Below are 13323 nucleotides of genomic sequence, written 5' to 3' on the forward strand. Positions count from 1 at the left end.
ACCTGGAGACGTCTACCCCCTTGACTCACAGGCAGGGCTGACAAGAGGAATTTTGGGCCCTGATACAGCAACTTCTTTGGGCTCCCATCAGATTCAACAATGAAAGACTTGCCTTTGGCAGAAGTTCATATGATGCCACACCGTAGTGTGCCCAGTTCATATTATGCCACATCGTAGTGCTCCAAGGTCATATTATGCCACATAGTATTACCCTCAATTCATATTTGGTCATGCAGAAGTGCCCACAAATCATATTATGGCATAGTAGTGCCCCCAAAACATATACCTTACAGTAGTGCCCACAAATCATATTATGTCACAACAGTGCCTCCAAATCATATTATGCCACAATAGTGACCCCAAATAACATTATGCCATAGTAGTGCCCCCAAATCATTAGTAAAGCCCAGACAAAAACTCATTCACAAATAAAAATTGGTACAGCATATCAGATACTGAGTTTGAGTCCCTAGAGCAGCTTAATACATCATTTACAATGCAAACAAAAATAGATATATTGACACAATTACAGATAAAATTTATGACAAGCAATGTTTTTTCCTCTTAATTAAAAATCTCTGTACAGATAAATATGCAAAAAACATTACAGCGCAATAATGAGCAATACATAATGTTAAACATTATTGGATACGCTGTAGTGTCCCCAGTTCAAGAAAGGATGGTTAAAAACATATTGCACACGAGAAAATATATGAACTTACCTGATTATGGCATCCTGTTTTCTGTTCTCCTACTGGGCACTGGGCGAAGAGGGATCAGCAGCTGTCAGCTCACACAGGCAGTCGGGAGCAGGAACAGAGGGCAGTGGTCGAAGCAGAAATTTAGGAGTGGGGGTATAGAAAATATAAGTGAATGGAGTATGAAGGCTTGATTTTTTTTTTTTTTAACACTTGTCCCCTCTGTGCATTTCCATTCTTCATTACTACTTGTGTTTTATGATAGCTGCATCCCTGACATTCGAATTCTTAAGATGTCTCTCCCTTTACCCTTTATTTTACCTATGCCCCTGCACCATCTTCTCCTTTGTCCCTCTCTCCTTTCTCCGCTGGCTCTCACACATCTTTCTGCACCACCTACTCCCCTGGCTCTTTCACACGTCTTCCTGCACCCTCTACCCCCCGGCTCTCTCACTCCTCTTCCTGCACCCCCTACCACCCTGGCTCTCTCACCCCCTCTCCCACCGCCCCCTTCCCCATGGCTCTCTCACACCCTCTCCCAGCACCCCCTTCCCCTTTGGCTCTCTCACCCCCTCTCCCAGCGCCCCCTTCCCCTTTGGCTCTCTCACCCCCTCTCCCAGCGCCCCCTTCCCCTTTGGCTCTCTCACCCCCTCTTTCAGAACCCCCTTCTTCTTTGGCTCTCTCACCCCCTCTCCCAGCACTCTCTTCCCCTTTGGCTCTCTCACCCCCTCTCCCAGTACCCCCTTCCCCTTTGGCTCTCTCACCCCCTCTCCCAGAACCCCCTGGCTCTCTCACCCCCTCTCACAGCACCCCCTGGCTATCTCACCCCCTTTCCCAGCACCCCATGGCTCTCACCCCCTTTCCCAGAACCCCATGGCTCTCACCCCCTTTCCCAGCTCTTCCACACTCTTGACCCCCCGCGCGAGAATAAGAACAGAGGGCTGTATATAAGCTCGAGGGATAATAAAAGCTAAGGCTGTGTTGAACTGTATTGGACTCTGGGGGTTAAATGGGGTGGTCTGCTCATGACGTCCGGATGAGTCATGGGGAGGAGTTACGGAGGTTATATAGGGGATAGGCGGAGAAGAATCCATCTCTTACACTGCTGGACGTTACCCACCCTCCCTCCCTATGGATCAACAAAGATGGTCATCTGCGGTGATCCTGTACCGGTACAGTTTTGGCGGTGGTGGTTATCTTGGAGTAGCAGTGGCCAGAAATCGCAGTACAGTCGACGGCCAGTGGTAAGGGCACATGATGGTATTGGGCACGCTTAACCCACCTGTTTTCAAATGGAATAGGCTATTAGTCTCGGTCCAAGTACTTTTCCCCACCGGGTTGACTTGTGGTTGCTTCCGTTAGCCTAGAAAAGGGGAGGGTTCTGTAGTGCCCGGGGCGGTAGCCCCGTTTAGGTAGATATGTGCGCCTTGGGGTGTGTGGTTGTCCCCCGTTTGTGGATGCCCCCTGAAAGGCTTGGGGTATCCTGGTTGGCCTGGCGGATGTCGACTCGGACTGCTCCTTCTCCACCACCATACCTGCAATAAATCCCGTGTTACTTTCCCCACATTTAAGTTGTCGTGTCTTTATTATGGTTATGGTTAAAACGATAAGAGTATAATGTAAGGAAAGGTATCAGCCATTAAGCATTTTATGAGGGCACCCACGCGATCCCCCCGAAAATCGCGGCACCCCCGCGACCCCCCCTAAAATCGCGACCCCCCCGAAATTCGTGGCACCCCCGCGACCCCCCCCCCAAAATCGCGACCTCCCCTATAAAATCGCGGCACCCTTGCGACCCCCCCGAAAATCGCGACACCCCCGCGACCCCCCCAAAATCGCGAGGCCCCCGAAAATCGCGGCACCCCCGCGACCCCCCCTGAAAATTGCGACCCCCCAAAAATCGCGGCACCCCCCCCTTCCTCTTCAGTAAAAAAACCCCAGGAAACTCACCAGTGAACCAGTGCACAGCATAACGGGGGAGGGACCTGAGGAGCGCGCAGCAGAGGTAGCTGGTTCCTGGGGAGGAACCAGCCACCAAGCAGACGGGAGGAGTCGGCCCGGCCCATCCAGCCATCGGCCCTTCTGGCATTTGCCAGAAGTGCCAGATGGCCAGTCCGGCCCTGGCCATCACACACACACACACACACACACACACACACACTACATTGCCACAAGCCCCCTGTGCCATCACAAACACACACACACACACACACACTACATTGCCACAAGCCCCCTGTGCCATCACACACACACACTACATTGCACAAGCCCCCTGTGCCATCACACACACACTATATTGCCACAAGCCCCTGTGCCATCACACACACACACACACTACATTGCCACAACCCCCCTTGTGCCATCACACACACACACTACATTGCACAAGCCCCCTGTGCCATCACACACACACTATATTGCCACAAGCCCCTGTGCCATCACACACACACACACACTACATTGCCACAAGCCCCTTGTGTGCCTTCACACACACACACACACACACACACACACACACTACATTGCCTCAAGCCCCCTTGTGCTATCACACACACACACTACTTTGCCACAAGCACCCTTGTGCCATCATACACACACTACATTGCCACAAACCCCCTGCGCCATCACACAGATACATTTCCACAAGCCCCCTGTGCTGTGTCATGCTGCTTTCCTACCCCCCCTTCATCACTCTGTGCTATGCTTATTTTCTTCCCCCCATCCTTGATGTCTCTGTGCCATGCTGCTTTCCCTCCCCATTCATCACTCTGTGCCATGCTGCTTCCCCCCCTTAATCACTCTGTGCCATGCTGCTTCCCCCCATTCATCACTGTGCCATGCTGCTTCCCCCCTTCATCACTCTGTGTCATGCTGCTTTCCCCCTTCATCATTCTATGACACGATGCCCTCCTTCATCACTCTGTGCCATGCTGCTCCCCCCTCATCACTCTGTGCCATGCTGCTTTCATTCCCCCCCTTATCACTCTGTGCCATGCTGCTCCCCCCCCCTTTATCACGCTGCTTTACCCCCTTGCCTCCATTCCTTTACTTACCTTTCTTTTGGCCTCTTTCATCTCTTTTCTTCTCTTCTTCTCTTCTGACTTGCTTGCAGGCTCCTCTCTGTGCTGTTCCTCACTGAATGACGTCACGCCCGACATTCAGTGTAAACGGAGGAGGGAGGAGGGGTGCCGACGCCACGATGAGGTATTTATTTATTTTTTTCCATAAAAGTACCTGCTCCCCCCACCAACGGAAGAGGACAGAGCCGTCAGATGTCAGGACCCACCGGGGAATATCCCAGCTCCCCGGGCATGCCAGCCTGACTCTGGTTAGAGGACTGCTCTGGGTGACGGCGATCTCCTCGTCACCATCTTACAATGCTTTATCTGCAGAGGCCGGTGAAACTCCCATTTGTTTTTTCAGACCTCTTAGCTGTTCTTTAAACTGGACATATTTATCATCCTGCCTCAGGGCCTCCTCTGTATTATTCTTCTGAAGCGCTGTTTATCGCTCATGAATCCGGGATCTCATCCGGTGGGTCACATTTTAATTAAGTACAGTCTCCTCAACTGCATCTATATATTGGTTTAAATCTCTGTTCAATGCAGCGTATTCCAAGATGACGGATTCCATGCTGCCCACATGTTCCGTGTCAGTCTGTCTGAAGCAGATCTAATGCCACTCCAGTTGTAATATCCATTCCTGTGTCTGCATAAGTTTGGAAGTTCTTCAGGGATGAGAGGGAGGTATCCAGAGAGGAGAAGGAGATTAAAGATGCAGCACGAGCAGACATGGTTTAATAATGTAGAGTTCATTGACAGCAGTGTACAATAGCTTACATAAGGGTGGGTTGGGGGGCCCAATGACAATTCCATCTTGCACCACTTTTCTTTTTTTTCTGCCACTGCTGTGTGGCAATGTTTTCTAGATGTGCTATGAACTGCCGTGTGTTTGTGTCGTTGCTCTGTCACTTAGCATTCAGCCAGGTCGCTGCAGTCTTTGTCCAAAAGTGTATGAAAATAATGTTGTGACCTGTGTGGTGGTCAAAATTTACTTGAAATGACTGGAAATTAGTGTTATTGAGGTTGAGATTATTGTAGGAACAAAAAAAAAGAGCAAAATTATGTGATTTTAAAGGAGCCAATGAGCAGTGAAGGGCACCAGCCCACCTAATCCACCACAGCAGGCTGAATTTGTGAATGCGCCCCAACTGCGCACGTCTCCCAGCTGTCAAATATCTTGCCGGGACGCGGCTGTGAAATGAAAAGTGTCCCGGTCACCCTGGCAACAGTAAACAGCTGAGACACGCCACAGACTGCGGCAGTGAAGCCGTCGGAGCTGGTGCAGCGGCTCGTAACAAGGGGGAGACACTTTGTACAGCATGTTCCATATACTTTTGGCCATGAACTGACATATTATTACTACACATTAATAATATAATAATATTTACAGAACATAAAACAATGCACAAACAGTTGTCACATTAACTTTTTTGTTTATTAGTATATAAGTATATAGTATATTAGTATCTTTGTCACTCACCGGACCGTGAGTGCCTCTTCCCGGACATTTAGGAACCGTGGCCGTCCGCCATCCTGAGGGTCTGCGCATGCGCAGCCCTTTTCTATACTTCAGTGTATACTCCTTTAACTTAATTGGCAGATCAGGCAACCTCCCTATATTAAGCACCTGTGGTCACCACCACGTTGCCTGATCTTGGAGTCTCATTCCTCATGAGTCTCTGAAGGTGTTCCTGTATTACTCGTGTATTCAGCGCTGCTGATTCCTGTGGTTTCCAAACCACTTCTACTACTGTGGTTCCATACCACTTCTACCATCAACTGTATCATCATGACTGTTTGCTGATTCCTATCCGCTGCCTCCGTGCACTACAGTCTTCTACACCACTTCAACGTTATTTTATATCTATGTGACTGTTTGCTCATTGCTATCCGCTGCCTCCGTGCACTCCAGCTTTTACCTCACTCACCTGCTTCTCATCAAGTCTGTTTGCTGATTTCTATCCGCTGCCTCCGTGCACTACAGTCTCCTGCTTGCAACTCGCCTGTGTTCAACATCGTGACTGCCAGCTGACCACTATCCGCTGCCTCTGTGCACTACAGTCTCCTGCTTGCAACTCGCCTGTGTTCAACATCGTGACTGCCAGCTGACTACTATCCGCTGCCTCTGTGCACTACAGTCTCCTGCTTGCAACTCGCCTGTGTTCAACATCGTGACTGCCAGCTGACTACTATCCGCTGCCTCTGTGCACTACAGTCTCCTGTTTGCAACTCGCCTGTGTTCAACATCGTGACTGCCAGCTGATTACTATCCGCTGCCTCCGTGCACTACACTCTCATCTCATCTTTGCTGTGACTTCCTCGAGACTGCCGCTTTTCATTACCATCTACTACACTTCGTGATCTACAGCTCCTGCCCTGCGCTGCACTCCTGTTTCCCATCGCTGTTGGTTCCTGTGGTTGCTACTGGTTACCTCCGGGTGCCGCTGAGTCCTGCCGCTGTGGTCAGCGCTATCGTCCATCTCCTGCTGATCCACTCTCCACGCCTTCACGTGTTCCACTGGTCTCTACCCTCCTGTCAGCATTGGATTTGTATCTCTTCTACTACCCTCTGCTGGATCATCTCCATTCTCCTGGGTTTCCTATGAGTCCAGTTCCACGTGTTGCTGACTCCTGTGGATTCGTGTCCCTGTCGGTCTACTCACCTGTGCGCTGCACCTGCTAGACCGCTGCTTCACCTATCCAGGGACTTCCTATCCAGTCGGCCTCCAGCCGCTCAGGTACCGCTGCAATCCCATCTGACTGCTTCTGCTGAACCACGGTATGCATACTTCTCATTGACTGTGCTGTGTATTGCATATCTTGCTGGACTGTGTTTGGTTCTCTCTGGAGTCTGCTATCCGCTGAGTCTATTGCCATCATTGACTGTGTTATCATTGTGCTGGACTACTTCAAGAGACTTTCTAGATTGCAGACCTGATCAGTCATTTACATATATATATATCTATATTGTGCATATTACTGTGGATCGTGTATAAGGTGCCTGTGTATATCCTGTGTTGCAGTCTTCCCCCGTGCACCTCCTCACATATATATTCAGTGGTACAACTTGCTGATGTCAGACCACTGATCCCTGTTTCCGGTATCACCTGTTCCATTATCCTCTCACATAGCAGTGGTACAACTTGCTACCGTAGACCACTGACTACCTGGATACCTCCACTTGGATTCCATTCCTTCACTCAGACAGCGGTACAACTTGCTACCCGCAGACCGCTGACTCTCATCACCTCCTTGTTTCTGTTGGACATTCCTCCTCACTATAGCAGTGGTACAACTTGCTATCGCAGACCACTGACTACCTTCACGTGTCCTTGTCCATACAGTTCCTTGTGTATCATTACCTCATTATTACCAGTGTTGCTAGTCATAGACTTTCCTGAGCATCTCATCGGCCATCATTTCATGTTCCGTGATCACCCAGCTACCAGAGTACCCTATTACCATCTACATTGCTCTGGTAAGCCTACCATCTGGTGATCCCTGGGTAAAGACTCCTAGTGCCCGTGACAGTAAGATCAGGCCATGACAGACCCAGATGTGGAACCTACCGCCAAAGAGATGCTGCAACATCTGGTTAGCCGTGTGGAGCAACAGGATGCCCGCCAACAGCTGTTACTTCAGTGTTATCAGTCATTAACCTCCCAAGGAACATCTGGACAGACTGTGACAGCTACTACTGAAGCTCCTGTGCTTTCCTCCGTTTCCCCATTGCCATCCCAGGTGTCTATAGCTTCCACGCTTCACCTGCCTACTCCGTCAAAGTACGATGGAGACCCCAAAACTTGTAGGGGTTTCCTTAACCAATGTTCAGTCCATTTTGAGCTCCAACCTCAAAATTTTTCTACCCATCGTTCCAGAGTGGACTATCTTATCTCTTTGTTTTCAGGACAAGCCCTGGCTTGGGCCTCCCCTCTGTGGGAGAGGAACGATCCAATATTACAAGATAGTGCCAAATTCATTTCTACATTCCGAAGTGTGTTCGATGAACCAGGTCGTGTGACCTCCGCTGCTTCCAGCATCCTCCGTCTGCGACAAGGATCTCATACTGTAGGCCAGTACGTCATTCAATTTAGGATCTTAGCCTCTGAACTTCAGTGGAACACTGAAGCCCTAGTTGCCGCCTTCTGGCAGGGGCTTTCCGATAAAATTAAAGATGCACTGACTACCCAAGAGCTTCCTTCGTCACTTGAAGATTTGATCTCTCTATGCCATTGTGTTGATATGAGATTACGTGAAAGAGAGGCTGAGAAAACGACTTCTGCTAAAGCACCTTTTCGCTCTAACCCTCAATTTCGTCCAGTGTCACCCGCTGTGATTCCCATGGAGATAGGACGTTCCAAGTTATCTTCTGAGGAGAGGAAACGAAGAGTCAAGAATAGACTCTGTATCTATTGTGCTGATTCCACTCATGTCCTCAGCTCCTGCCCTAAGAGATCGGGAAATGCCAGGCCCTAACTAGTTCTGGAGAGGTGAAGTTAGGGTCCCTGGAGTCCTCTCCATCGTCTATGAAATCTAAAGTCTGCGCTTTTGATGTGACTATTTCCTTTGCTACCAAGATCTTTGAGTCACAGGCATTGATTGATTCCGGAGCAGCAGGAAATTTTATTTCCAAATCGTTAGTTAATCAATGGTCTCTACCAATGATTACCTTAAAAACTCCCATTACTGTGACGGCTATCGATGGATCACGTCTCATCAACGGTCTCATCACCCAGAGTACGTCTCCAGTAACCCTTCAGATTGGTGCTCTGCATCATGAAGAGATATCGTTTTTAATTCTTCCTGTTACGACAAGTCCGATTGTCCTAGGCCTTCCATGGCTTCAGTGTCACTCTCCCCAGATTGACTGGCGCACCCCTCAAGTCACGTCTTGGGGGCCTGAATGTCACCATCATTGCCTTTCCCAAGTCATCCCTCTCAAGGTACAGCAAGCTTCCATCTCAGCTATTTCACCGGGACTCCCTCCTCAATATGCTTCATTTACCGATGTTTTTGATAAAGCTCAGTCTGAACGTCTTCCTCCTCATCGTTCTTGGGATTGTCCGATTGATCTTCTTCCTGGCAAGACTCCTCCCAGGGGACGGGTCTATCCACTCTCGTTACCTGAAACTCAAGCTACATCTGAATATATACGGGAGAACCTCCAGCGTGGGTTCATTCGACCTTCCACCTCGCCCGCTGGAGCTGGGTTCTTCTTTGTCAAAAAGAAGGATGGATCATTACGCCCTTGTATAGATTTTCGTGGACTCAATGCCATTACTATCAAGAATCGGTATCCCATTCCGTTGATCACTGAGCTATTTGACCGCATCAAGGGAGCCCGTATTTTTACTAAGTTGGATCTTCGTGGTGCCTACAATTTAATCAGAATCCGTTCCGGTGACGAATGGAAGACGGCGTTTAACACCAGAGACGGGCATTACGAATATCTGGTAATGCCTTTCGGGCTATGTAATGCCCCCGCTGTTTTTCAGGGCTTCATCAATGAGATTTTTCGGGACTTATTATATGTATGTGTCGTCGTCTACCTGGACGACATATTGATTTTTTCACAGGACCTGCCTTCTCACCACCAACATGTGGCAGAAGTCCTCTCCAGGCTACGGAAAAATTCATTGTTCTGTAAATTAGAAAAATGTTCATTCGAATTACCCCAGATTCCATTCTTGGGGTATATTGTTTCCGGAGTTGGTCTGAAGATGGATCCTGACAAAGTAAATGCTGTACTACATTGGCCCCAGCCAACTACTCTTCGTGCCATCCAGCGTTTTTTAGGTTTTGCCAATTACTATAGACGCTTCATTCAAGACTTTTCTTCCATTGCATCTCCTATTGTGGCCCTGACTCGAAAAGGGGCTAATCCTAAGCAATGGTCTACTGAGGCTATTCAAGCCTTTCAAACATTAAAAGAGTCCTTCTCTTCGGCTCCAATCCTTCGTCAGCCTGATGTGACACTCCCCTTTTTTCTAGAAGTAGATGCCTCTAATGTGGGCTTAGGAGCTATTCTCTCCCAACGCTCGGAACAGCAAAAATTCCACCCTTGTGCCTTCTATTCTCGGGGTCTCCTACCCGCAGAGAAGAATTATACCATCGGAGACAAGGAATTACTGGCTATCAAAGCCGCATTAGAGGAATGGAGATACTTGTTGGAGGGAGCTCGCCATCCGGTGACGATCTTCACGGATCATAAGAACTTGTCATATCTCCAGTCTGCCCAATGCTTGAACCCTCGTCAAGCAAGATGGTCTCTTTTCTTTTCCCGTTTTGAATTAATAATTACCTTCAAACCAGCTGCCAAGAACAAAAAAGCTGATGCCCTATCTAGAGCCTTTGTTACGTCCTCTGATATAGAAGAGGTTTCCAACCATACCATTCTAGACCCCAAATGTATCTCACTGGCTGCTTCATCCACCAAAACGCTACCATTTGGGAAGACCCTCGTGCCTCCTACTCTAAGGAGGAAAATCCTTTCGTGGTTCCATGCCTCTCGTTTTTCTGGACACGCCGGTGAACACAAGACTTTTGAGATCCTCTCTCGAAGTTACTGGTGGCCTTCAATGAGGAGAGACGTCAAAGAGTTCATTGCTTCCTGTGAATTATGTTCGCAATTCAAATCCTCCCGCAGAACCCCAGCAGGGTTGCTGCGACCACTACCCATTCCGTCCAAACCATGGACCCATATTAGTATGGATTTCGTTACTGACTTACCACCTAGTAAGAACCATAACACTATTTGGGTGGTAGTGGACAGATTTTCGAAGATGGCTCATTTCATCCCTCTGTCTGGTTTGCCTTCCTCGTCTATCCTGGCTGAACATTTCATTAAAGAGATCTTCCGTATCCATGGATGTCCATCTGAGATTGTGTCTGATAGAGGAGTACAATTCGTGTCCAGATTCTGGCGAGCCCTTTGTAAAACCTTGGGCATACGATTAGCACTCTCATCTTCTTACCATCCACAATCCAATGGACAAACCGAACGTGTCAATCAAGATCTTGAGACTTTTATAAGGATATTTTCATCAGCCAATCAAGACAACTGGGTAGAGTTACTCCCTTGGGCTGAGTTCGCCCATAACAACATGTACCATGAGTCATCATCCAAAACTCCATTCTTTGTGGTCTACGGTCACCATCCGTCTTTTCCGGAATTTCCTGCCCTCCCGCCCACCCAAGTTCCTGCGGTGGAAACGGTTTGTCAGACCTTTAAAAATATCTGGTCTCAGGTCAGAACCTGTTTAAAGAAGACATCTGTCAAATATAAATCTTTCGCTGATAAGAAGAGGCGGGCTATTCCACCACTAAAAATTGGAGATCGTGTCTGGTTATCCACAAAAAATATTCGTTTGAAGGTTCCATCCATGAAATTCGCCCCTCGTTTTATTGGTCCATATAGGATCATTCAAGTTATCAATCCAGTATGTGTGAAACTCCTTCTTCCTAAGAGTCTTCGGATTTCTAATGCCTTCCATGTATCTTTGCTCAAACCTCTTATTATCAACCGTTTTTCAACTCCTCCCTCAGCTCCGCAGCCTGTTCAAGTTCATCAGGAGGAGGATTTTGAGATTACCGAGGTACTAGATGCAAAAATTTCGCGAGGAGTCCTCCACTTCCTCGTTCATTGGAAGGGCTTTGGTCCTGAGGAGCGCTCTTGGATCAAAGCTGAAGATCTTAATGCTCCTGCCCTTTTGAAGAAGTTTTACTCCAAAAATCCGGACAAGCCCGGTTCCAGGCGTTCTGTGCCCACCTTTAAAAGGGGGGGTACTGTCACTCACCGGACCGTGAGTGCCTCTTCCCGGACATTTAGGAACCGTGGCCGTCCGCCATCCTGAGGGTCTGCGCATGCGCAGCCCTTTTCTATACTTCAGTGTATACTCCTTTAACTTAATTGGCAGATCAGGCAACCTCCCTATATTAAGCACCTGTGGTCACCACCACGTTGCCTGATCTTGGAGTCTCATTCCTCATGAGTCTCTGAAGGTGTTCCTGTATTACTCGTGTATTCAGCGCTGCTGATTCCTGTGGTTTCCAAACCACTTCTACTACTGTGGTTCCATACCACTTCTACCATCAACTGTATCATCATGACTGTTTGCTGATTCCTATCCGCTGCCTCCGTGCACTACAGTCTTCTACACCACTTCAACGTTATTTTATATCTATGTGACTGTTTGCTCATTGCTATCCGCTGCCTCCGTGCACTCCAGCTTTTACCTCACTCACCTGCTTCTCATCAAGTCTGTTTGCTGATTTCTATCCGCTGCCTCCGTGCACTACAGTCTCCTGCTTGCAACTCGCCTGTGTTCAACATCGTGACTGCCAGCTGACCACTATCCGCTGCCTCTGTGCACTACAGTCTCCTGCTTGCAACTCGCCTGTGTTCAACATCGTGACTGCCAGCTGACTACTATCCGCTGCCTCTGTGCACTACAGTCTCCTGCTTGCAACTCGCCTGTGTTCAACATCGTGACTGCCAGCTGACTACTATCCGCTGCCTCTGTGCACTACAGTCTCCTGTTTGCAACTCGCCTGTGTTCAACATCGTGACTGCCAGCTGATTACTATCCGCTGCCTCCGTGCACTACACTCTCATCTCATCTTTGCTGTGACTTCCTCGAGACTGCCGCTTTTCATTACCATCTACTACACTTCGTGATCTACAGCTCCTGCCCTGCGCTGCACTCCTGTTTCCCATCGCTGTTGGTTCCTGTGGTTGCTACTGGTTACCTCCGGGTGCCGCTGAGTCCTGCCGCTGTGGTCAGCGCTATCGTCCATCTCCTGCTGATCCACTCTCCACGCCTTCACGTGTTCCACTGGTCTCTACCCTCCTGTCAGCATTGGATTTGTATCTCTTCTACTACCCTCTGCTGGATCATCTCCATTCTCCTGGGTTTCCTATGAGTCCAGTTCCACGTGTTGCTGACTCCTGTGGATTCGTGTCCCTGTCGGTCTACTCACCTGTGCGCTGCACCTGCTAGACCGCTGCTTCACCTATCCAGGGACTTCCTATCCAGTCGGCCTCCAGCCGCTCAGGTACCGCTGCAATCCCATCTGACTGCTTCTGCTGAACCACGGTATGCATACTTCTCATTGACTGTGCTGTGTATTGCATATCTTGCTGGACTGTGTTTGGTTCTCTCTGGAGTCTGCTATCCGCTGAGTCTATTGCCATCATTGACTGTGTTATCATTGTGCTGGACTACTTCAAGAGACTTTCTAGATTGCAGACCTGATCAGTCATTTACATATATATATATCTATATTGTGCATATTACTGTGGATCGTGTATAAGGTGCCTGTGTATATCCTGTGTTGCAGTCTTCCCCCGTGCACCTCCTCACATATATATTCAGTGGTACAACTTGCTGATGTCAGACCACTGATCCCTGTTTCCGGTATCACCTGTTCCATTATCCTCTCACATAGCAGTGGTACAACTTGCTACCGTAGACCACTGACTACCTGGATACCTCCACTTGGATTCCATTCCTTCACTCAGACAGCGGTACAACTTGCTACCCGCAGACCGCTGACTCTCATCA

The sequence above is a fragment of the Mixophyes fleayi genome, chromosome 4, assembly GCF_038048845.1.
Source record: "Mixophyes fleayi isolate aMixFle1 chromosome 4, aMixFle1.hap1, whole genome shotgun sequence".
Lineage (NCBI taxonomy): Eukaryota > Metazoa > Chordata > Amphibia > Anura > Limnodynastidae > Mixophyes > Mixophyes fleayi.